At 42.7% G+C, this 27,293-nt stretch overlaps 1 protein-coding gene and 2 non-coding genes across 7 annotated transcripts in view; all 3 read left to right on the top strand.

Annotated features, from left to right (window-relative positions):
* LOC119170217 (venom metalloproteinase BumaMPs1) overlaps window positions 1-27,293 on the top strand; it is a 336,963-nt gene that overhangs the window by 60,779 nt on the left and 248,891 nt on the right. The window lies entirely within an intron of this gene.
* On the top strand, window positions 20,211-20,283 carry TRNAR-CCU (transfer RNA arginine (anticodon CCU)). The gene has a single exon. It is a non-coding gene; the product is annotated as a tRNA-Arg (tRNA).
* Window positions 26,096-26,168, top strand: TRNAR-CCU (transfer RNA arginine (anticodon CCU)). Its single transcript has one exon. It is a non-coding gene; the product is annotated as a tRNA-Arg (tRNA).

The following is a 27,293-nucleotide window of genomic DNA, read 5'->3' on the forward strand; positions in this document are numbered from 1 at the left end:
AGATCTCATTATTATTGTGTCAAAACACGGAAAAACGAGCCTTATGTATACTCTTCTTTTCCTTATTCATTAACGAGGGTCTCGTACTGGCAGACTTGGTGTCTATAGGTTGTATACGAGGGACTATTAATCAGCTGCCCGCTCGTAATAAGTTCACGTGCTACGTGAAGCCAGACAAGCGCATAAAAGTGTGTTTCACACACGTCGCTTGGCTCATAGGTGGCGCTGACTGACACTTCTACTTCTAAATTCACATATAAACCCAAAAAAGTGGATGGACGGAAGGCCGCTGTGATAGCTAAGTGGTTCGAGCATCGAACGCGTTATTCGAAAGTCGTAGGTTTCATTCCTGCTCACGGCTGGTTATTTTTTCACCAACTTTTCTTTCTTTTTATTTACATTCCATTGGTTCTAATAACTTCTCCTGTACATTCCTTGGCATTACTGTCTGTTAGATCTCATTATTATTGTGTCAAAACACGGAAAAACGAGCCTTATGTATACACTTCTTTCCCTTATTCATTAACGAGGGTCTCGTACTGGCAGACTTGGTGTCTATAGGTTGTATACGAGGGACTATTAATCAGCTGCCCGCTCGTAATAAGTTCACGTGCTACGTGACGCCAGACATGCGCATAAAAGAGTGTTTCACACTCGTCGCTTGGCTTTTAGATGGCGCTGACTGACACTCCTACTTTTAAATTCACATATAAACCCAAAAAAGTGGATGGAGGGAAGGCAGCTGTGATAGCTCAGTGGTTAGAGCATCAAACGCGTTATACGAAGGTCGTAGGTTCGATTCCTGCTCACGGATGATTATTTTTTTACCCACTTTTCTTTCTTCTTATTTACATTCCTTTGGTTCTAATAAGGTCTCCTGTACATTCCTTTGCATTACTGTCTGTTAAATCTCATTAATATTGTGTCAAAACACGGAAAAACGAGCCTTATGTATACACTTCTTCCCCTTATTCATTAACGAGAGTCTCGTACTGGCAGACTTGGTGTCTATAGGTTGCATACGAGGGACTATTAATCAGCTGCCCGCTCGTAATAAGTTCACGTGCTACGTGACGCCAGACATGCGCATAAAAGAGTGTTTCACACTCGTCGCTTGGCTTATAGATGGCGCTCACTGACACTCCTACTTCTAAATTCACATATAAACCCAAAAAAGTGGATGAACGGAAGGCCGCTGTGATAGCTCAGCGGTTAGAGAATCGAACGCGTTATTCGAAGGTCGTAGGTTCGATTCCTGCTCACGGCGGGTTATTTTTCACCCACTTTTCTTTCTTCTTATTTACATTCCATTGGTTCTAATAACTTCTCCTGCACATTCCTTGGCATTACTGTCTGTTAGATCTCATTAATATTGTGTCAAAACACGGAAAAACGAGCCTTATGTATACTCTTCTTTTCCTTATTCATTAACGAGGGTCTTTTACTGGCAGACTTGGTGTCTATAGGTTGTATACGAGGGACTATTAATCAGCTGCCCGCTCGTAATAAGTTCACGTGCTACGTGACGCCAGACATGCGCATAAAAGAGTGTTTCACACTCGTCACTTGGCTTATAGATGGCGCTCACTGACACTTCTACTTCTAAATTCACATATAAACCCAAAAAAGTGGGTGGAGGGAAGGCAGCTGTGATAGCTCAGTGGTTGGAGCATCGAACGCGTTATACGAAGGTCGTAGGTTCGATTCCTGCTCACAGATGGTTATTTTTTCACCAACTTTTCTTTCTTTTTATTTACATTCCAATGGTTCTAATAACTTCTCCTGTACATTCCTTGGCATTACTGTCTGTTAGATCTCATTATTATTGTGTCAAAACACGGAAAAACGAGCCTTATGTATACACTTCTTTCCCTTATTCATTAACGAGGGTCTCGTACTGGCAGACTTGGTGTCTATAGGTTGTATACGAGGGACTATTATTCAGCTGCCCGCTCGTAATAAGTTCACGTGCTACGTGACGCCAGACATGCGCATGAAAGAGTGTTTCACACTCGTCGCTTGGCTTTTAGAAGGCGCTGACTGACACTCCTACTTCTAAATTCACATATAAACCCAAAAAAGTGGATAGAGGGAAGGCAGCTGTGATAGCTCAGTGGTTAGAGCATCAAACGCGTTATACGAAGGTCGTAGGTTCGATTCCTGCTCACGGATGGTTATTTTTTTACCCACTTTTCTTTCTTCTTGTTTACATTCCTTTGGTTCTAATAAGGTCTCCTGTACATTCCTTTGCATTACTGTCTGTTAAATCTCATTAATGTTGTGTCAAAACACGGAAAAACGAGCCTTATGTATACACTTCTTTCCCTTATTCATTAACGAGAGTCTCGTACTGGCAGACTTGGTGTCTATAGGTTGCATACGAGGGACTATTAATCAGCTGCCCGCTCGTAATAAGTTCGCGTGCTACGTGACGCCAGACATGCGCATAAAAAGTGTTTCACACTCGTCGCTTGGCTTATAGATGGCGCTGACGGACACTCCTACTTCTAAATTCACATATAAACCCAAAAAAGTGGATGGAGGGAAGGCAGCTGTGATAGCTCAGTGGTTAGAGCATCAAACGCGTTATTCGAAGGTCGTAGGTTCGATTCCTGCTCACGGCTGGTTATTTCTTCACCCACTTTTCTTTCTTCTTATTTACATTCCATTGGTTCTAATAACGTCTCCTGTACATTCCTTTGCACTACTGTCTCTTAAATCTCATTAATATTGTGTCAAAACACGGAAAAACGAGCCCTTAGGTATACACTTCTTTCCCTTATTCATTAACGAGGGTCTCGTACTGGCAGACTTGGTGTCTATAGGTTGTATACGAGGGACTATTAATCAGCTGCCCGCTTGTAATAAGTTCAAGTGCTACGTGACGCCAGACATGCGCTTGAAAGAAAGTTTCACACTCGTCGCTTGGCTTATAGATGGCGCTGACTGACACTCCTACTTCTAAATTCACATATAAACAAAAAAAGTGGATGGAGGGAAGGCCGCTGTGATAGCTCAGCGGTTAGAGCATCGAACGCGTTATTCGAAGGTCGTAGGTTCCATTCCTGCTCACGGCTGGTTATTCCTTCACCCACTTTTGTTTCTTTTTATTTACATTTCATTGGCTTTAATTACTTCTCCTGTACATTCCTTGGCATTACTGTCTGTTAGATCTCATTATTATTGTGTCAAAACACGGGAAAACGAGCCTTATGTATACACTTCTTTCCCTTATTCATTAACGAGGGTCTCGTACTGGCAGACTTGGTGTCTATAAGTTGTATACGAGGGACTATTAATCAGCTGCCCGCTCGTAATAAGTTCACGTGCTACGTGACGCCAGACATGCGCATAAAAGAGTGTTTCACACTCGTCGCTTGGCTTATAGATGGCGCTCACTGACACTTCTACTTCTAAATTCACATATAAACCCAAAAAAGTGGGTGGAGGGAATGCAGCTGTGATAGCTCAGTGGTTGGAGCATCAAACGCGTTATACGAAGGTCGTAGGTTCGATTCCTGCTCACAGATGGTTATTTTTTCACCAACTTTTCTTTCTTTTTATTTACATTCCATTGGTTCTAATAACTTCTCCTGTACATTCCTTGGCATTACTGTCTGTTAGATCTCATTATTATTGTGTCAAAACACGGAAAAACGAGCCTTAAGTATACACTTCTTTCCCTTATTCATTAACGAGGGTCTCGTACTGGCAGACTTGGTGTCTATAGGTTGTATACGAGGGACTATTAATCAGCTGCCCGCTCGTAATAAGTTCACGTGCTACGTGAAGCCAGACAAGCGCATAAAAGTGTGTTTCACACACGTCGCTTGGCTCATAGGTGGCGCTGACTGACACTTCTACTTCTAAATTCACATATAAACCCAAAAAAGTGGATGGACGGAAGGCCGCTGTGATAGCTAAGTGGTTCGAGCATCGAACGCGTTATTCGAAAGTCGTAGGTTTCATTCCTGCTCACGGCTGGTTATTTTTTCACCAACTTTTCTTTCTTTTTATTTACATTCCATTGGTTCTAATAACTTCTCCTGTACATTCCTTGGCATTACTGTCTGTTAGATCTCATTATTATTGTGTCAAAACACGGAAAAACGAGCCTTATGTATACAATTCTTTCCCTTATTCATTAACGAGGGTCTCGTACTGGCAGACTTGGTGTCTATAGGTTGTATACGAGGGACTATTAATCAGCGGCCCGCTCGTAATAAGTTCACGTGCTACGTGACGCCAGACATGCGCATAAAAGAGTGTTTCACACTCGTCGTTTGGCTTTTAGATGGCGCTCACTGACACTTCTACTTCTAAATTCACATAGAAACCCAAAAAAGTGGATGGACGGAAGACCGCTGTGATAGCTCAGTGGTTCGAGCATCGAACGCGTTATTCGAAGGTCGTAGGTTCGATTCCCGCTCACGGCGGGTTATTTTTCACCCACTTTTCTTTCTTCTTATTTACATTCCATTGGTTCTAATAACTTCTCCTGCACATTCCTTGGCATTACTGTCTGTTAGATCTCATTAATATTGTGTCAAAACACGGAAAAACGAGCCTTATGTATACTCTTCTTTTCCTTATTCATTAACGAGGGTCTCGTACTGGCAGACTTGGTGTCTATAGGTTGTATACGAGGGACTATTAATCAGCTGCCCGCTCGTAATAAGTTCACGTGCTACGTGACGCCAGACAAGCGCATAAAAGTGTGTTTCACACACGTCGCTTGGCTTATAGGTGGCGCTGACTGACACTTCTACTTCTAAATTCACATATAAACCCAAAAAAGTGGATGGACGGAAGGCTGCTGTGATAGCTCAGTGGTTCGAGCATCGAACGCGTTATTCGAAAGTCGTAGGTTTCATTCCTGCTCACGGCTGGTTATTTTTTCACCAACTTTTCTTTCTTTTTATTTACATTCCATTGGTTCTAATAACTTCTCCTGTACATTCCTTGGAATACTGTCTGTTAGATCTCATTATTATTGTGTCAAAACACGGAAAAACGAGCCTTATGTATACACTTCTTTCCCTTATTCATTAACGAGGGTCTCGTACTGGCAGACTTGGTGTCTATAGGTTGTATACGAGGGACTATTAATCAGCTGCCCGCTCGTAATAAGTTCACGTGCTACGTGACGCCAGACATGCGCATAAAAGAGTGTTTCACACTCGTCGCTTGGCTTTTAGATGGCGCTGACTTACACTCCTACTTCTAAATTCACATATAAACCCAAAAAAGTGAATGGAGGGAAGGCAGCTGTGATAGCTCAGTGGTTAGAGCATCGAACGCGTTATTCGAAGGTCGTAGGTTCCATTCCTGCTCACGGCTGGTTATTCCTTCACCCACTTTTGTTTCTTTTTATTTACATTTCATTGGCTTTAATAACTTTTCCTGTACATTCCTTGGCATTACTGTCTGTTAGATCTCATTATTATTGTGTCAAAACACGGGAAAACGAGCCTTATGTATACACTTCTTTCCCTTGTTCATTAACGAGGGTCTCGTACTGGCAGACTTGGTGTCTATAGGTTGTATACGAGAGACTATTAATCCGCTGCCCACTCGTAATAAGTTCACGTGCTTCGTGACGCCAGACATGCGCATAAAAAAGTGTTTCACACTCGTCGCTTGGCTTATAGATGGCGCTCACTGACACTTCTACTTCTAAATTCACATATAAACCCAAAAAAGTGGGTGGAGGGAAGGCAGCTGTGATAGCTCAGTGGTTGGAGCATCAAACGCGTTACACGAAGGTTGTAGGTTCGATTCCTGCTCACAGATGGTTATTTTTTCACCAACTTTTCTTTCTTTTTATTTACATTCCATTGGTTCTAATAACTTCTCCTGTACATTCCTTGGCATTACTGTCTGTTAGATCTCATTATTATTGTGTCAAAACACGGAAAAACGAGCCTTATGTATACACTTCTTTCCCTTATTCATTAACGAGAGTCTCGTACCGGCAGACTTGGTGTCTATAGGTTGCATACGAGGGACTATTAATCAGCTGCCCGCTCGTAATAAGTTCGCGTGCTACGTGACGCCAGACATGCGCATAAAAGAGTGTTTCACACTCGTCACTTGGCTTATAGATGGCGCTGACTGACACTCCTACTTCTAAATTCACATATAAACCCAAAAAAGTGGATGGAGGGAAGGCAGCTGTGATAGCTCCGTGGTTAGAGCATCAAACGCGTTATTCGAAGGTCGTAGGTTCGATTCCTGCTCACGGCTGGTTATTTCTTCACCCACTTTTCTTTCTTCTTATTTACATTCCATTGGCTCTAATAACGTCTCCTGTACATCCCTTTGCACTACTGGCTCTTAAATCTCATTAATATTGTGTCAAAACACGGAAAAACGAGCCCTTAGGTATACACTTCTTTCCCTTATTCATTAACGAGGGTCTCGTACTGGCAGACTTGGTGTCTATAGGTTGTATACGAGGGACTATTAATCAGCTGCCCGCTTGTAATAAGTTCAAGTGCTACGTGACGCCAGACATGCGCTTGAAAGAAAGTTTCACACTCGTCGCTTGGCTTATAGATGGCGCTGACTGACACTCCTACTTCTAAATTCACATATAAACAAAAAAAGTGGATGGAGGGAAGGCCGCTGTGATAGCTCAGCGGTTAGAGCATCGAACGCGTTATTCGAAGGTCGTAGGTTCCATTCCTGCTCACGGCTGGTTATTCCTTCACCCACTTTTGTTTCTTTTTATTTACATTTCATTGGCTTTAATTACTTCTCCTGTACATTCCTTGGCATTACTGTCTGTTAGATCTCATTATTATTGTGTCAAAACACGGGAAAACGAGCCTTATGTATACACTTCTTTCCCTTATTCATTAACGAGGGTCTCGTACTGGCAGACTTGGTGTCTATAAGTTGTATACGAGGGACTATTAATCAGCTGCCCGCTCGTAATAAGTTCACGTGCTACGTGACGCCAGACATGCGCATAAAAGAGTGTTTCACACTCGTCGCTTGGCTTATAGATGGCGCTCACTGACACTTCTACTTCTAAATTCACATATAAACCCAAAAAAGTGGGTGGAGGGAATGCAGCTGTGATAGCTCAGTGGTTGGAGCATCAAACGCGTTATACGAAGGTCGTAGGTTCGATTCCTGCTCACAGATGGTTATTTTTTCACCAACTTTTCTTTCTTTTTATTTACATTCCATTGGTTCTAATAACTTCTCCTGTACATTCCTTGGCATTACTGTCTGTTAGATCTCATTATTATTGTGTCAAAACACGGAAAAACGAGCCTTAAGTATACACTTCTTTCCCTTATTCATTAACGAGGGTCTCGTACTGGCAGACTTGGTGTCTATAGGTTGTATACGAGGGACTATTAATCAGCTGCCCGCTCGTAATAAGTTCACGTGCTACGTGAAGCCAGACAAGCGCATAAAAGTGTGTTTCACACACGTCGCTTGGCTCATAGGTGGCGCTGACTGACACTTCTACTTCTAAATTCACATATAAACCCAAAAAAGTGGATGGACGGAAGGCCGCTGTGATAGCTAAGTGGTTCGAGCATCGAACGCGTTATTCGAAAGTCGTAGGTTTCATTCCTGCTCACGGCTGGTTATTTTTTCACCAACTTTTCTTTCTTTTTATTTACATTCCATTGGTTCTAATAACTTCTCCTGTACATTCCTTGGCATTACTGTCTGTTAGATCTCATTATTATTGTGTCAAAACACGGAAAAACGAGCCTTATGTATACAATTCTTTCCCTTATTCATTAACGAGGGTCTCGTACTGGCAGACTTGGTGTCTATAGGTTGTATACGAGGGACTATTAATCAGCGGCCCGCTCGTAATAAGTTCACGTGCTACGTGACGCCAGACATGCGCATAAAAGAGTGTTTCACACTCGTCGTTTGGCTTTTAGATGGCGCTCACTGACACTTCTACTTCTAAATTCACATAGAAACCCAAAAAAGTGGATGGACGGAAGACCGCTGTGATAGCTCAGTGGTTCGAGCATCGAACGCGTTATTCGAAGGTCGTAGGTTCGATTCCCGCTCACGGCGGGTTATTTTTCACCCACTTTTCTTTCTTCTTATTTACATTCCATTGGTTCTAATAACTTCTCCTGCACATTCCTTGGCATTACTGTCTGTTAGATCTCATTAATATTGTGTCAAAACACGGAAAAACGAGCCTTATGTATACTCTTCTTTTCCTTATTCATTAACGAGGGTCTCGTACTGGCAGACTTGGTGTCTATAGGTTGTATACGAGGGACTATTAATCAGCTGCCCGCTCGTAATAAGTTCACGTGCTACGTGACGCCAGACAAGCGCATAAAAGTGTGTTTCACACACGTCGCTTGGCTTATAGGTGGCGCTGACTGACACTTCTACTTCTAAATTCACATATAAACCCAAAAAAGTGGATGGACGGAAGGCTGCTGTGATAGCTCAGTGGTTCGAGCATCGAACGCGTTATTCGAAAGTCGTAGGTTTCATTCCTGCTCACGGCTGGTTATTTTTTCACCAACTTTTCTTTCTTTTTATTTACATTCCATTGGTTCTAATAACTTCTCCTGTACATTCCTTGGAATACTGTCTGTTAGATCTCATTATTATTGTGTCAAAACACGGAAAAACGAGCCTTATGTATACACTTCTTTCCCTTATTCATTAACGAGGGTCTCGTACTGGCAGACTTGGTGTCTATAGGTTGTATACGAGGGACTATTAATCAGCTGCCCGCTCGTAATAAGTTCACGTGCTACGTGACGCCAGACATGCGCATAAAAGAGTGTTTCACACTCGTCGCTTGGCTTTTAGATGGCGCTGACTTACACTCCTACTTCTAAATTCACATATAAACCCAAAAAAGTGAATGGAGGGAAGGCAGCTGTGATAGCTCAGTGGTTAGAGCATCGAACGCGTTATTCGAAGGTCGTAGGTTCCATTCCTGCTCACGGCTGGTTATTCCTTCACCCACTTTTGTTTCTTTTTATTTACATTTCATTGGCTTTAATAACTTTTCCTGTACATTCCTTGGCATTACTGTCTGTTAGATCTCATTATTATTGTGTCAAAACACGGGAAAACGAGCCTTATGTATACACTTCTTTCCCTTGTTCATTAACGAGGGTCTCGTACTGGCAGACTTGGTGTCTATAGGTTGTATACGAGAGACTATTAATCCGCTGCCCACTCGTAATAAGTTCACGTGCTTCGTGACGCCAGACATGCGCATAAAAAAGTGTTTCACACTCGTCGCTTGGCTTATAGATGGCGCTCACTGACACTTCTACTTCTAAATTCACATATAAACCCAAAAAAGTGGGTGGAGGGAAGGCAGCTGTGATAGCTCAGTGGTTGGAGCATCAAACGCGTTACACGAAGGTTGTAGGTTCGATTCCTGCTCACAGATGGTTATTTTTTCACCAACTTTTCTTTCTTTTTATTTACATTCCATTGGTTCTAATAACTTCTCCTGTACATTCCTTGGCATTACTGTCTGTTAGATCTCATTATTATTGTGTCAAAACACGGAAAAACGAGCCTTATGTATACACTTCTTTCCCTTATTCATTAACGAGAGTCTCGTACCGGCAGACTTGGTGTCTATAGGTTGCATACGAGGGACTATTAATCAGCTGCCCGCTCGTAATAAGTTCGCGTGCTACGTGACGCCAGACATGCGCATAAAAGAGTGTTTCACACTCGTCACTTGGCTTATAGATGGCGCTGACTGACACTCCTACTTCTAAATTCACATATAAACCCAAAAAAGTGGATGGAGGGAAGGCAGCTGTGATAGCTCCGTGGTTAGAGCATCAAACGCGTTATTCGAAGGTCGTAGGTTCGATTCCTGCTCACGGCTGGTTATTTCTTCACCCACTTTTCTTTCTTCTTATTTACATTCCATTGGCTCTAATAACGTCTCCTGTACATCCCTTTGCACTACTGGCTCTTAAATCTCATTAATATTGTGTCAAAACACGGAAAAACGAGCCCTTAGGTATACACTTCTTTCCCTTATTCATTAACGAGGGTCTCGTACTGGCAGACTTGGTGTCTATAGGTTGTATACGAGGGACTATTAATCAGCTGCCCGCTTGTAATAAGTTCAAGTGCTACGTGACGCCAGACATGCGCTTGAAAGAAAGTTTCACACTCGTCGCTTGGCTTATAGATGGCGCTGACTGACACTCCTACTTCTAAATTCACATATAAACAAAAAAGTGGATGGAGGGAAGGCCGCTGTGATAGCTCAGCGGTTAGAGCATCGAACGCGTTATTCGAAGGTCGTAGGTTCGATTCCTGCTCACGGCTGGTTATTTCTTCACCCACTTTTCTTTCTTCTTATTTACATTCCGTTGGTTCTAATAACGTCTCCTGTACATTCCTTTGCACTACTGTCTCTTAAATCTCATTATTATTGTGTCAAAACACGGAAAAACGAGCCCTTAGGTATACACTTCTTTCCCTTATTCATTAACGAGGGTCTCGTACTGGCAGACTTGGTGTCTATAGGTTGTATACGAGGGACTATTAATCAGCTGCCCGCTTGTAATAGGTTCAAGTGCTACGTGACGCCAGACATGCGCTTGAAAGAAAGTTTCACACTCGTCGCTTGGCTTATAGATGGCGCTGACTGACACTCCTACTTCTAAATTCACATATAAACAAAAAAAGTGGATGGAGGGAAGGCCGCTGTGATAGCTCAGCGGTTAGAGCATCGAACGCGTTATTCGAAGGTCGTAGGTTCCATTCCTGCTCACGGCTGGTTATTCCTTCACCCACTTTTGTTTCTTTTTATTTACATTTCATTGGCTTTAATAACTTTTCCTGTACATTCCTTGGCATTACTGTCTGTTAGATCTCATTATTATTGTGTCAAAACACGGGAAAACGAGCCTTATGTATACACTTCTTTCCCTTATTCATTAACGAGAGTCTCGTACCGGCAGACTTGGTGTCTATAGGTTGCATACGAGGGACTATTAATCAGCTGCCCGCTCGTAATAAGTTCGCGTGCTACGTGACGCCAGACATGCGCATAAAAGAGTGTTTCACACTCGTCACTTGGCTTATAGATGGCGCTGACTGACACTCCTACTTCTAAATTCACATATAAACCCAAAAAAGTGGATGGAGGGAAGGCAGCTGTGATAGCTCCGTGGTTAGAGCATCAAACGCGTTATTCGAAGGTCGTAGGTTCGATTCCTGCTCACGGCTGGTTATTTCTTCACCCACTTTTCTTTCTTCTTATTTACATTCCATTGGCTCTAATAACGTCTCCTGTACATCCCTTTGCACTACTGGCTCTTAAATCTCATTAATATTGTGTCAAAACACGGAAAAACGAGCCCTTAGGTATACACTTCTTTCCCTTATTCATTAACGAGGGTCTCGTACTGGCAGACTTGGTGTCTATAGGTTGTATACGAGGGACTATTAATCAGCTGCCCGCTTGTAATAGGTTCAAGTGCTACGTGACGCCAGACATGCGCTTGAAAGAAAGTTTCACACTCGTCGCTTGGCTTATAGATGGCGCTGACTGACACTCCTACTTCTAAATTCACATATAAACAAAAAAAGTGGATGGAGGGAAGGCCGCTGTGATAGCTCAGCGGTTAGAGCATCGAACGCGTTATTCGAAGGTCGTAGGTTCGATTCCTGCTCACGGCTGGTTATTTCTTCACCCACTTTTGTTTCTTTTCATTTACGATTCATTGGCTTTAATAACTTTTCCTGTACATTCCTTGGCATTACTGTCTGTTAGATCTCATTATTATTGTGTCAAAACACGGGAATACGAGCCTTATGTATACACTTCTTTCCCTTGTTCATTAACGAGGGTCTCGTACTGGCAGACTTGGTGTCTATAGGTTGTATACGAGAGACTATTAATCCGCTGCCCACTCGTAATAAGTTCACGTGCTTCGTGACGCCAGACATGCGCATAAAAAAGTGTTTCACACTCGTCGCTTGGCTTATAGATGGCGCTCACTGACACTTCTACTTCTAAATTCACATATAAACCCAAAAAAGTGGGTGGAGGGAAGGCAGCTGTGATAGCTCAGTGGTTAGAGCATCAAACGCGTTATTCGAAGGTCGTAGGTTCGATTCCTGCTCACGGCTGGTTATTTCTTCACCCACTTTTCTTTCTTCTTATTTACATTCCATTGGCTCTAATAACGTCTCCTGTACATCCCTTTGCACTACTGGCTCTTAAATCTCATTAATATTGTGTCAAAACACGGAAAAACGAGCCCTTAGGTATACACTTCTTTCCCTTATTCATTAACGAGGGTCTCGTACTGGCAGACTTGGTGTCTATAGGTTGTATACGAGAGACTATTAATCCGCTGCCCACTCGTAATAAGTTCACGTGCTTCGTGACGCCAGACATGCGCATAAAAAAGTGTTTCACACTCGTCGCTTGGCTTATAGATGGCGCTGACTGACACTCCTACTTCTAAATTCACATATAAACCCAAAAAAGTGGATGGAGGGAAGGCAGCTGTGATAGCTCCGTGGTTAGAGCATCAAACGCGTTACACGAAGGTTGTAGGTTCGATTCCTGCTCACAGATGGTTATTTTTTCACCAACTTTTCTTTCTTTTTATTTACATTCCATTGGTTCTAATAACTTCTCCTGTACATTCCTTGGCATTACTGTCTGTTAGATCTCATTATTATTGTGTCAAAACACGGAAAAACGAGCCTTATGTATACACTTCTTTCCCTTATTCATTAACGAGAGTCTCGTACCGGCAGACTTGGTGTCTATAGGTTGCATACGAGGGACTATTAATCAGCTGCCCGCTCGTAATAAGTTCGCGTGCTACGTGACGCCAGACATGCGCATAAAAGAGTGTTTCACACTCGTCACTTGGCTTATAGATGGCGCTGACTGACACTCCTACTTCTAAATTCACATATAAACCCAAAAAAGTGGATGGAGGGAAGGCAGCTGTGATAGCTCAGTGGTTAGAGCATCAAACGCGTTATTCGAAGGTCGTAGGTTCGATTCCTGCTCACGGCTGGTTATTTCTTCACCCACTTTTCTTTCTTCTTATTTACATTCCATTGGCTCTAATAACGTCTCCTGTACATCCCTTTGCACTACTGGCTCTTAAATCTCATTAATATTGTGTCAAAACACGGAAAAACGAGCCCTTAGGTATACACTTCTTTCCCTTATTCATTAACGAGGGTCTCGTACTGGCAGACTTGGTGTCTATAGGTTGTATACGAGGGACTATTAATCAGCTGCCCGCTTGTAATAAGTTCAAGTGCTACGTGACGCCAGACATGCGCTTGAAAGAAAGTTTCACACTCGTCGCTTGGCTTATAGATGGCGCTGACTGACACTCCTACTTCTAAATTCACATATAAACAAAAAAAGTGGATGGAGGGAAGGCCGCTGTGATAGCTCAGCGGTTAGAGCATCGAACGCGTTATTCGAAGGTCGTAGGTTCCATTCCTGCTCACGGCTGGTTATTCCTTCACCCACTTTCGTTTCTTTTTATTTACATTTCATTGGCTTTAATAACTTCTCCTGTACATTCCTTGGCATTACTGTCTGTTAGATCTCATTATTATTGTGTCAAAACACGGGAAAACGAGCCCTATGTATACACTTCTTTCCCTTATTCATTAACGAGGGTCTCGTACTGGCAGACTTGGTGTCTATAGGTTGTATACGAGGGACTATTAATCAGCTGCCCGCTCGTAATAGGTTCACGTGCTACGTGACGCCAGACATGCGCATAAAAGAGTGTTTCACACTCATCGCTTGGCTTATAGATGGCGCTCACTGACACTTCTACTTCTAAATTCACATATAAACCCAAAAAAGTGGGTGGAGGGAAGGCAGCTGTGATAGCTCAGTGGTTGGAGCATCAAACGCGTTATACGAAGGTTGTAGGTTCGATTCCTGCTCACAGATGGTTATTTTTTCACCAACTTTTCTTTCTTTTTATTTATATTCCATTGGTTCTAATAACTTCTCCTGTACATTCCTTGGCATTACTGTCTGTTAGATCTCATTATTATTGTGTCAAAACACGGAAAAACGAGCCTTATGTATACACTTCTTTCCCTTATTCATTAACGAGAGTCTCGTACCGGCAGACTTGGTGTCTATACGTTGCATACGAGGGACTATTAATCAGCTGCCCCCTCGTAATAAGTTCGCGTGCTACGTGACGCCAGACATGCGCTTGAAAGAAAGTTTCACACTCGTCGCTTGGCTTATAGATGGCGCTGACTGACACTCCTACTTCTAAATTCACATATAAACAAAAAAAGTGGATGGAGAGAAGGCCGCTGTGATAGCTCAGCGGTTAGAGCATCGAACGCGTTATTCGAAGGTCGTAGGTTCCATTCCTGCTCACGGCTGGTTATTCCTTCACCCACTTTTGTTTCTTTTTATTTACATTTCATTGGCTTTAATAACTTCTCCTGTACATTCCTTGGCATTACTGTCTGTTAGATCTCATTGTTATTGTGTCAAAACACGGGAAAACGAGCCTTATGTATACACTTCTTTCCCTTATTCATTAACGAGGGTCTCGTACTGGCAGACTTGGTGTCTATAGGTTGTATACGAGGGACTATTAATCAGCTGCCCGCTCGTAATAAGTTCACGTGCTACGTGACGCCAGACATGCGCATAAAAGAGTGTTTCACACTCATCGCTTGGCTTATAGATGGCGCTCACTGACACTTCTACTTCTAAATTCACATATAAACCCAAAAAAGTGGATGGACGGAAGGCTGCTGTGATAGCTCAGTGGTTCGAGCATCGAACGCGTTATTCGAAAGTCGTAGGTTTCATTCCTGCTCACGGCTGGTTATTTTTTCACCAACTTTTCTTTCTTTTTATTTACATTCCATTGGTTCTAATAACTTCTCCTGTACATTCCTTGGAATACTGTCTGTTAGATCTCATTATTATTGTGTCAAAACACGGAAAAACGAGCCTTATGTATACACTTCTTTCCCTTATTCATTAACGAGGGTCTCGTACTGGCAGACTTGGTGTCTATAGGTTGTACACGAGGGACTATTAATCAGCTGCCCGCTCGTAATAAGTTCACGTGCTACGTGACGCCAGACATGCGCATAAAAGAGTGTTTCACACTCGTCGCTTGGCTTTTAGATGGCGCTGACTTACACTCCTACTTCTAAATTCACATATAAACCCAAAAAAGTGGATGGAGGGAAGGCAGCTGTGATAGCTCAGTGGTTAGAGCATCAAACGCGTTATACGAAGGTCGTAGGTTCGATTCCTGCTCACGGATGGTTATTTTTTTACCCACTTTTCTTTCTTCTTATTTACATTCCTTTGGTTCTAATAAGTTCTCCTGTACATTCCTTTGCATTACTGTCTGTTAAATCTCATTAATGTTGTGTCAAAACACGGAAAATCGAGCCTTATGTATACACTTCTTTCCCTTATTCATTAACGAGAGTCTCGTACTGGCAGACTTGGTGTCTATAGGTTGCATACGAGGGACTATTAATCAGCGGCCCGCTCGTAATACGTTCGCGTGCTACGTGACGCCAGACATGCGCATAAAAGAGTGTTTCACACTCGTCGCTTGGCTTATAGATGGCGCTGACTGACACTCCTACTTCTAAATTCACATATAAACCCAAAAAAGTGGATGGAGGGAAGGCAGCTGTGATAGCTCAGTGGTTAGAGCATCAAACGCGTTATTCAAAGGTCGTAGGTTCGATTCCTGCTCACGGCTGGTTATTTCTTCACCCACTTTTCTTTCTTCTTATTTACATTCCATTGGTTCTAATAACGTCTCCTGTACATTCCTTTGCACTACTGTCTCTTAAATCTCATTATTATTGTGTCAAAACACGGAAAAACGAGCCCTTAGGTATACACTTCTTTCCCTTATTCATTAACGAGGGTCTCGTACTGGCAGACTTGGTGTCTATAGGTTGTATACGAGGGACTATTAATCAGCTGCCCGCTTGTAATAAGTTCAAGTGCTACGTGACGCAAGACATGCGCTTGAAAGAAAGTTTCACACTCGTCGCTTGGCTTATAGATGGCGCTGACTGACACTCCTACTTCTAAATTCACATATAAACCCAAAAATGTGGATGGAGGGAAGGCAGCTGTGATAGCTCAGTGGTTAGAGCATCAAAGGCGTTATTCAAAGGTCGTAGGTTCGATTCCTGCTCACGGCTGGTTATTTCTTCACCCACTTTTCTTTCTTCTTATTTACATTCCGTTGGTTCTAATAACGTCTCCTGTACATTCCTTTGCACTACTGTCTCTTAAATCTCATTAATATTGTGTCAAAACACGGAAAAACGAGCCCTTAGGTATACACTTCTTTCCCTTATTCATTAACGAGGGTCTCGTACTGGCAGACTTGGTGTCTATAGGTTGTATACGAGGGACTATTAATCAGCTGCCCGCTTGTAATAGGTTCAAGTGCTACGTGACGCCAGACATGCGCTTGAAAGAAAGTTTCACACTCGTCGCTTGGCTTATAGATGGCACTGACTGACACTCCTACTTCTAAATTCACATATAAACAAAAAAAGTGGATGGAGGGAAGGCCGCTGTGATAGCTCAGCGGTTAGAGCATCGAACGCGTTATTCGAAGGTCGTAGGTTCCATTCCTGCTCACGGCTGGTTATTCCTTCACCCACTTTTGTTTCTTTTTATTTACATTTCATTGGCTTTAATAACTTTTCCTGTACATTCCTTGGCATTACTGTCTGTTAGATCTCATTATTATTGTGTCAAAACACGGGAAAACGAGCCTTATGTATACACTTCTTTCCCTTGTTCATTAACGAGGGTCTCGTACTGGCAGACTTGGTGTCTATAGGTTGTATACGAGAGACTATTAATCCGCTGCCCACTCGTAATAAGTTCACGTGCTTCGTGACGCCAGACATGCGCATAAAAAAGTGTTTCACACTCGTCGCTTGGCTTATAGATGGCGCTCACTGACACTTCTACTTCTAAATTCACATATAAACCCAGAAAAGTGGGTGGAGGGAAGGCAGCTGTGATAGCTCAGTGGTTGGAGCATCAAACGCGTTACACGAAGGTTGTAGGTTCGATTCCTGCTCACAGATGGTTATTTTTTCACCAACTTTTCTTTCTTTTTATTTACATTCCATTGGTTCTAATAACTTCTCCTGTACATTCCTTGGCATTACTGTCTGTTAGATCTCATTATTATTGTGTCAAAACACGGAAAAACGAGCCTTATGTATACACTTCTTTCCCTTATTCATTAACGAGAGTCTCGTACCGGCAGACTTGGTGTCTATAGGTTGCATACGAGGGACTATTAATCAGCTGCCCGCTCGTAATAAGTTCGCGTGCTACGTGACGCCAGACATGCGCATAAAAGAGTGTTTCACACTCGTCACTTGGCTTATAGATGGCGCTGACTGACACTCCTACTTCTAAATTCACATATAAACCCAAAAAAGTGGATGGAGGGAAGGCAGCTGTGATAGCTCAGTGGTCAGAGCATCAAACGCGTTATTCGAAGGTCGTAGGTTCGATTCCTGCTCACGGCTGGTTATTTCTTCACCCACTTTTCTTTCTTCTTATTTACATTCCATTGGCTCTAATAACGTCTCCTGTACATCCCTTTGCACTACTGGCTCTTAAATCTCATTAATATTGTGTCAAAACACGGAAAAACGAGCCCTTAGGTATACACTTCTTTCCCTTATTCATTAACGAGGGTCTCGTACTGGCAGACTTGGTGTCTATAGGTTGTATACGAGGGACTATTAATCAGCTGCCCACTTGTAATAAGTTCAAGTGCTACGTGACGCCAGACATGCGCTTGAAAGAAAGTTTCACACTCGTCGCTTGGCTTATAGATGGCGCTGACTGACACTCCTACTTCTAAATTCACATATAAACAAAAAAGTGGATGGAGAGAAGGCCGCTGTGATAGCTCAGCGGTTAGAGCATCGAACGCGTTATTCGAAGGTCGTAGGTTCCATTCCTGCTCACGGCTGGTTATTCCTTCACCCACTTTTGTTTCTTTTTATTTACATTTCATTGGCTTTAATAACTTCTCCTGTACATTCCTTGGCATTACTGTCTGTTAGATCTCATTGTTATTGTGTCAAAACACGGGAAAACGAGCCTTATGTATACACTTCTTTCCCTTATTCATTAACGAGGGTCTCGTACTGGCAGACTTGGTGTCAATAGGTTGTATACGAGGGACTATTAATCAGCTGCCCGCTCGTAATAAGTTCACGTGCTACGTGACGCCAGACATGCGCATAAAAGAGTGTTTCACACTCATCGCTTGGCTTATAGATGGCGCTCACTGACACTTCTACTTCTAAATTCACATATAAACCCAAAAAAGTGGATGGACGGAAGGCTGCTGTGATAGCTCAGTGGTTCGAGCATCGAACGCGTTATTCGAAAGTCGTAGGTTTCATTCCTGCTCACGGCTGGTTATTTTTTCACCAACTTTTCTTTCTTTTTATTTACATTCCATTGGTTCTAATAACTTCTCCTGTACATTCCTTGGAATACTGTCTGTTAGATCTCATTATTATTGTGTCAAAACACGGAAAAACGAGCCTTATGTATACACTTCTTTCCCTTATTCATTAACGAGGGTCTCGTACTGGCAGACTTGGTGTCTATAGGTTGTACACGAGGGACTATTAATCAGCTGCCCGCTCGTAATAAGTTCACGTGCTACGTGACGCCACACATGCGCATAAAAGAGTGTTTCACACTCGTCGCTTGGCTTTTAGATGGCGCTGACTTACACTCCTACTTCTAAATTCACATATAAACCCAAAAAAGTGGATGGAGGGAAGGCAGCTGTGATAGCTCAGTGGTTAGAGCATCAAACGCGTTATACGAAGGTCGTAGGTTCGATTCCTGCTCACGGATGGTTATTTTTTTACCCACTTTTCTTTCTTCTTATTTACATTCCTTTGGTTCTAATAAGTTCTCCTGTACATTCCTTTGCATTACTGTCTGTTAAATCTCATTAATGTTGTGTCAAAACACGGAAAATCGAGCCTTATGTATACACTTCTTTCCCTTATTCATTAACGAGAGTCTCGTACTGGCAGACTTGGTGTCTATAGGTTGCATACGAGGGACTATTAATCAGCTGCCCGCTCGTAATACGTTCGCGTGCTACGTGACGCCAGACATGCGCATAAAAGAGTGTTTCACACTCGTCGCTTGGCTTATAGATGGCGCTGACTGACACTCCTACTTCTAAATTCAAATATAAACCCAAAAAAGTGGATGGAGGGAAGGCAGCTGTGATAGCTCAGTGGTTAGAGCATCAAACGCGTTATTCGAAGGTCGTAGGTTCGATTCCTGCTCACGGCTGGTTATTTCTTCACCCACTTTTCTTTCTTCTTATTTACATTCCATTGGTTCTAATAACGTCTCCTGTACATTCCTTTGCACTACTGGCTCTTAAATCTCATTAATATTGTGTCAAAACACGGAAAAACGAGCCCTTAGGTATACACTTCTTTCCCTTATTCATTAACGAGGGTCTCGTACTGGCAGACTTGGTGTCTATCGGTTGTATACGAGGGACTATTATTCAGCTGCCAGCTTGTAATAAGTTCAAGTGCTACGTGACGCCAGACATGCGCTTGAAAGAAAGTTTCACACTCGTCGCTTGGCTTATAGATGGCGCTGACTGACACTCCTACTTCTAAACTCACATATAAACAAAAAAAGTGGATGGAGGGAAGGCCGCTGTGATAGCTCAGCGGTTAGAGCATCGAATGCGTTATTCGAAGGTCGTAGGTTCCATTCCTGCTCACGGCTGGTTATTCCTTCACCCACTTTTGTTTCTTTTTATTTACATTTCATTGGCTTTAATAACTTCTCCTGTACATTCCTTGGCATTACTGTCTGTTAGATCTCATTATTATTGTGTCAAAACACGGAAAAACGAGCCTTATGTATACACTTCTTTCCCTTATTCATTAACGAGGGTCTCGTACTGGCAGACTTGGTGTCTATAGGTTGTATACGAGGGACTATTAATCAGCTGCCCACTCGTAATAAGTTCACGTGCTACGTGACGCCAGACATGCGCATAAAAGAGTTTTCACACTCGTCGCTTGGCTTATAGATGGCGCTCACTGACACTTCTACTTCTAAATTCACATATAAACCCAAAAAAGTGGATGGACGGAAGGCCGCTGTGATAGCTCAGTGGTTCGAGCATCGAACGCCTTATTCGAAGGTCGTAGGTTCGATTCCTGCTCACGGCAGGTTATTTTTCACCCACTTTTCTTTCTTCTTATTTACATTCGATTGGTTCTAATAACTTCTCCTGCACATTCCTTGGCATTACTGTCTGTTAGATCTCAATAATATTGTGTCAAAACACCGAAAAACGAGCCTTATGTATACTCTTCTTTTCCTTATTCATTAACGAGGGTCTCGTACTGGCAGACTTGGTGTCTATAGGTTGTATACGAGGGACTATTAATCAGCTGCCCGCTCGTAATAAGTTCACGTGCTACGTGACGCCAGACAAGCGCATAAAAGTGTGTTTCACACACGTCGCTTGGCTCATAGGTGGCGCTGACTGACACTCCTATTTCTAAATTGACATATAAACCCGAAAAAGTGGATGGAGGGAAGGCCGCTGTGATAGCTCAGCAGTTAGAGCATCGAACGCGTTATTCGAAGGTCGTAGGTTCCATTCCTGCTCACGGCTGGTTATTTCTTCACCCACTTTTGTTTCTTTTTATTTACATTCCATTGGTTCTAATAACTTCTCCTGTACATTCCTTGGCATTACTGTCTGTTAGATCTCATTAATATTGTGTCAAAACACGGAAAAACGAGCCTTATGTATACACTTCTCTCCCTTATTCATTAACGAGGGTCTCGTACTGGCAGACTTGGTGTCTATAGGTTGTATACGAGGGACTATTAATCAGCTGCCCGCTCGTAATAAGTTCACGTGCTACGTGACGCCAGACATGCGCTCAAAAGAGTGTTTCACACTCGTCGCTTGGCTTATAGATGGCGCTGACTGACACTCCTATTTCTAAATTGACATATAAACCCGAAAAAGTGGGTGGAGGGAAGGCAGCTGTGATAGCTCAGTGGTTGGAGCATCAAACGCGTTATACGAAGGTCGTAGGTTCGATTCCTGCTCACGGATGGTTATTTTTTCACCCACTTTTCTTTCTTCTTATTTACATTCCATTGGTTCTAATAACGTCTCCTGTACATTCCTTTGCATTACTGTCTGTTAAATCTCATGAATATTGTGTGAAAACACGGAAAAACGAGCCCTTAGGTATACACTTCTTTCCCTTATTCATTAACGAGGGTCTCGTACTGGCAGACTTGGTGTTTATAGGTTGTATACGAGGAACTAATAATCAGCTGCCCGCTTGTAATAGGTTCAAGTGCTATGTGACGCCAGACATGCGCATAAAAGAGTGTTTCACACTCGTCGCTTGGCTTATAGATGGCGCTGACTGACACTCCTACTTCTAAATTCACATATAAACAAAAAAAGTGGATGGAGGGAAGGCCGCTGTGATAGCTCAGTGGTTAGAGCATCGAACGCGTTATTCGAAGGTCGTAGGTTCCACTCCTGCTCACGGCTGGTTATTTTTTTACCCACTTTTCTTTCTTCTTATTTACATTCCATTGGTTCTAATAACGTCTCCTGTACATTCCTTTGCATTACTCTATGTTAAATCTCATTATTATTGTGTCAAAACACGGAAAAACGAGCCTTATGTATACACTTCTTTCCCTTATTCATTAACGAGGGTCTCGTACTGGCAGACTTGGTGTCTATAGGTTGTATACGAGGGACTATTAATCAGCTGCCCGCTTGTAATATGTTCAAGTGCTATGTGACGCCAGACATGCGCATGAAAGAGTGTTTCACACTCGTCGCTTGGCTTATAGATGGCGCTGACTGACACTCCTACTTCTAAATTCACATATAAACAAAAAAAGTGGATGGAGGGAAGGCCGCTGTGATAGCTTAGCAGTTAGAGCTACGAACGCGTTATTCGAAGGTCGTAGGTTCCATTCCTGCTCACGGATGGTTATTTTTTCACCCACTTTTCTTTCTTCTTATTTACATTTCATTGGTTCTAATAACGTCTCCTGTACATTCCTTTGCATTACTGTCTGTTAAATCTCATTAATATTGCGTAAAAACACGGAAAAACGAGCCCTTAGGTATACACTTCTTTCCCTTATTCATTAACGAGGGTCTCGTACCGGCAGACTTGGTGTCTATAGGTTGTATACGAGGGACTAATAATCAGCTGCCCGCTTGTAATAAGGTCAAGTGCTATGTGACGCCAGACATGCGCATGAAAGAGTGTTTCACACTCGTCGCTTGGCTTATAGATGGCGCTGACTGACACTCCTACTTCTAAATTCACATATAAACAAAAAAAGTGGATGGAGGGAAGGCCGCTGTGATAGCACAGCAGTTAGAGCATCGAACGCGTTATTCGAAGGTCGTAGGTTCCATTCCTGCTCACGGCTGGTTATTTCTTCACCCACTTTTGTTTCTTTTTATTTACATTCCATTGGTTCTAATAACTTCTCCTGTACATTCCTTGGCATTACTGTCTGTTAGATCTCATTATTATTGTGTCAAAACACGGAAAAACGAGCCTTATGTATACACTTCTTTCCCTTATTCATTAACGAGGGTCTCGTACTGGCAGACTTGGTGTCTATAGGTTGTATACGAGGGACTATTAATCAGCTGCCCGCTCGTAATAAGTTCACGTGCTACGTGACGCCAGACATGCGCATAAAAGAGTGTTTCGCACTCGTCGCTTGGCTTTTAGATGGCGCTGACTGACACTCCTACTTCTAAATTCACATATAAACCCAAAAAAGTGGATGGAGGGAAGGCAGCTGTGATAGCTCAGTGGTTAGAGCATCAAACGCGTTATTCGAAGGTCGTAGGTTCGATTTCTGCTCACGGCTGGTTATTTCTTCACCCACTTTTCTTTCTTCTTATCTACATTCCTTTGGTTCTAATAAGGTCTCCTGTACATTCCTTTGCATTACTGTCTGTTAAATCTCATTAATGTTGTGTCAAAACACGGAAAATCGAGCCCTTAGGTATACACTTCTTTCCCTTATTCAGTAACGAGGGTCTCGTACTGGCAGACTTGGTGTCTATAGGTTGTATACGAGGGACTATTAATCAGCTGCCCGCTTGTAATAAGTTCAAGTGCTACGTGACGCCAGACATGCGCTTGAAAGAAAGTTTCACACTCGTCGCTTGGCTTATAGATGGCGCTGACTGACACTCCTACTTCTAAATTCACATATAAACAAAAAAAGTGGATGGAGGGAAGGCCGCTGTGATAGCTCAGCGGTTAGAGCATCGAACGCGTTATTCGAAGGTCGTAGGTTCCATTCCTGCTCACGGCTGGTTATTCCTTCACCCACTTTTCTTTCTTCTTATTTACATTCCTTTGGTTCTAATAAGGTCTCCTGTACATTCCTTTGCATTACTGTCTGTTAAATCTCAATAATGTTGTGTCAAAACACGGAAAATCGAGCCTTATGTATACACTTGTTTCCCTTATTCATTAACGAGAGTCTCGTACTGGCAGACTTGGTGTCTATAGGTTGCATACGAGGGACTATTAATCAGCTGCCCGCTCGTAATACGTTCGCGTGCTACGTGACGCCAGACATGCGCATAAAAGAGTGTTTCACACTCGTCGCTTGGCTTATAGATGGCGCTGACTGACACTCCTACTTCTAAATTCACATATAAACCCAAAAAAGTGGATGGAGGGAAGGCAGCTGTGATAGCTCAGTGGTTAGAGCATCAAACGCGTTATTCGAAGGTCGTAGGTTCCATTCCTGCTCACGGCTGGTTATTCCTTCACCCACTTTTCTTTCTTTTTATTTACATTTCATTGGCTTTAATAACTTCTCTTGTACATTCCTTGGCATTACTGTCTGTTAGATCTCATTATTATTGTGTCAAAACACGGAAAAACGAGCCTTATGTATACACTTCTTTCCCTTAATCATTAACGAGGGTCTCGTACTGGCAGACTTGGTGTCTATAGGTTGTATACGAGGGACTATTAATCAGCTGCCCGCTCGTAATAAGTTCACGTGCTACGTGACGCCAGACATGCGCATAAAAGAGTGTTTCACACTCATCGCTTGGCTTATAGATGGCGCTCACTGACACTTCTACTTCTAAATTCACATATAAACCCAAAAAAGTGGATGGACGGAAGGCTGCTGTGATAGCTCAGTGGTTCGAGCATCGAACGCGTTATTCGAAAGTCGTAGGTTTCATTCCTGCTCACGGCTGGTTATTTTTTCACCAACTTTTCTTTCTTTTTATATACATTCCATTGGTTCTAATAACTTCTCCTGTACATTCCTTGGAATACTGTCTGTTAGATCTCATTATTATTGTGTCAAAACACGGAAAAACGAGCCTTATGTATACACTTCTTTCCCTTATTCATTAACGAGGGTCTCGTACTGGCAGACTTGGTGTCTATAGGTTGTACACGAGGGACTATTAATCAGCTGCCCGCTCGTAATAAGTTCACGTGCTACGTGACGCCAGACATGCGCATAAAAGAGTGTTTCACACTCGTCGCTTGGCTTTTAGATGGCGCTGACTTACACTCCTACTTCTAAATTCACATATAAACCCAAAAAAGTGGATGGAGGGAAGGCAGCTGTGATAGCTCAGTGGTTAGAGCATCAAACGCGTTATACGAAGGTCGTAGGTTCGATTCGTGCTCACGGATGGTTATTTTTTTACCCAGTTTTCTTTCTTCTTATTTACATTCCTTTGGTTCTAATAAGTTCTCCTGTACATTCCTTTGCATTACTGTCTGTTAAATCTCATTAATGTTGTGTCAAAACACGGAAAATCGAGCCTTATGTATACACTTCTTTCCCTTATTCATTAACGAGAGTCTCGTACTGGCAGACTTGGTGTCTATAGGTTGCATACGAGGGACTATTAATCAGCTGCCCGCTCGTAATACGTTCGCGTGCTACGTGACGCCAGACATGCGCATAAAAGAGTGTTTCACACTCGTCGCTTGGCTTATAGATGGCGCTGACTGACACTCCTACTTCTAAATTCAAATATAAACCCAAAAAAGTGGATGGAGGGAAGGCAGCTGTGATAGCTCAGTGGTTAGAGCATCAAACGCGTTATTCGAAGGTCGTAGGTTCGATTCCTGCTCACGGCTGGTTATTTCTTCACCCACTTTTCTTTCTTCTTATTTACATTCCATTGGTTCTAATAACGTCTCCTGTACATTCCTTTGCACTACTGGCTCTTAAATCTCATTAATATTGTGTCAAAACACGGAAAAACGAGCCCTTAGGTATACACTTCTTTCCCTTATTCATTAACGAGGGTCTCGTACTGGCAGACTTGGTGTCTATCGGTTGTATACGAGGGACTATTATTCAGCTGCCAGCTTGTAATAAGTTCAAGTGCTACGTGACGCCAGACATGCGCTTGAAAGAAAGTTTCACACTCGTCGCTTGGCTTATAGATGGCGCTGACTGACACTCCTACTTCTAAACTCACATATAAACAAAAAAAGTGGATGGAGGGAAGGCCGCTGTGATAGCTCAGCGGTTAGAGCATCGAACGCGTTATTCGAAGGTCGTAGGTTCCATTCCTGCTCACGGCTGGTTATTCCTTCACCCACTTTTGTTTCTTTTTATTTACATTTCATTGGCTTTAATAACTTCTCCTGTACATTCCTTGGCATTACTGTCTGTTAGATCTCATTATTATTGTGTCAAAACACGGAAAAACGAGCCTTATGTATACACTTCTTTCCCTTATTCATTAACGAGGGTCTCGTACTGGCAGACTTGGTGTCTATAGGTTGTATACGAGGGACTATTAATCAGCTGCCCACTCGTAATAAGTTCACGTGCTACGTGACGCCAGACATGCGCATAAAAGAGTTTTCACACTCGTCGCTTGGCTTATAGATGGCGCTCACTGACACTTCTACTTCTAAATTCACATATAAACCCAAAAAAGTGGATGGACGGAAGGCCGCTGTGATAGCTCAGTGGTTCGAGCATCGAACGCCTTATTCGAAGGTCGTAGGTTCGATTCCTGCTCACGGCAGGTTATTTTTCACCCACTTTTCTTTCTTCTTATTTACATTCGATTGGTTCTAATAACTTCTCCTGCACATTCCTTGGCATTACTGTCTGTTAGATCTCAATAATATTGTGTCAAAACACCGAAAAACGAGCCTTATGTATACTCTTCTTTTCCTTATTCATTAACGAGGGTCTCGTACTGGCAGACTTGGTGTCTATAGGTTGTATACGAGGGACTATTAATCAGCTGCCCGCTCGTAATAAGTTCACGTGCTACGTGACGCCAGACAAGCGCATAAAAGTGTGTTTCACACACGTCGCTTGGCTCATAGGTGGCGCTGACTGACACTCCTATTTCTAAATTGACATATAAACCCGAAAAAGTGGATGGAGGGAAGGCCGCTGTGATAGCTCAGCAGTTAGAGCATCGAACGCGTTATTCGAAGGTCGTAGGTTCCATTCCTGCTCACGGCTGGTTATTTCTTCACCCACTTTTGTTTCTTTTTATTTACATTCCATTGGTTCTAATAACTTCTCCTGTACATTCCTTGGCATTACTGTCTGTTAGATCTCATTAATATTGTGTCAAAACACGGAAAAACGAGCCTTATGTATACACTTCTCTCCCTTATTCATTAACTAGGGTCTCGTACTGGCAGACTTGGTGTCTATAGGTTGTATACGAGGGACTATTAATCAGCTGCCCGCTCGTAATAAGTTCACGTGCTACGTGACGCCAGACATGCGCTCAAAAGAGTGTTTCACACTCGTCGCTTGGCTTATAGATGGCGCTGACTGACACTCCTATTTCTAAATTGACATATAAACCCGAAAAAGTGGGTGGAGGGAAGGCAGCTGTGATAGCTCAGTGGTTGGAGCATCAAACGCGTTATACGAAGGTCGTAGGTTCGATTCCTGCTCACGGATGGTTATTTTTTCACCCACTTTTCTTTCTTCTTATTTACATTTCATTGGTTCTAATAACGTCTCCTGTACATTCCTTTGCATTACTGTCTGTTAAATCTCATGAATATTGTGTCAAAACACGGAAAAACGAGCCCTTAGGTATACACTTCTTTCCCTTATTCATTAACGAGGGTCTCGTACTGGCAGACTTGGTGTCTATAGGTTGTATACGAGGGACTAA

Source organism: Rhipicephalus microplus, chromosome 3, assembly GCF_043290135.1.
Source record: "Rhipicephalus microplus isolate Deutch F79 chromosome 3, USDA_Rmic, whole genome shotgun sequence".
Lineage (NCBI taxonomy): Eukaryota > Metazoa > Arthropoda > Arachnida > Ixodida > Ixodidae > Rhipicephalus > Rhipicephalus microplus.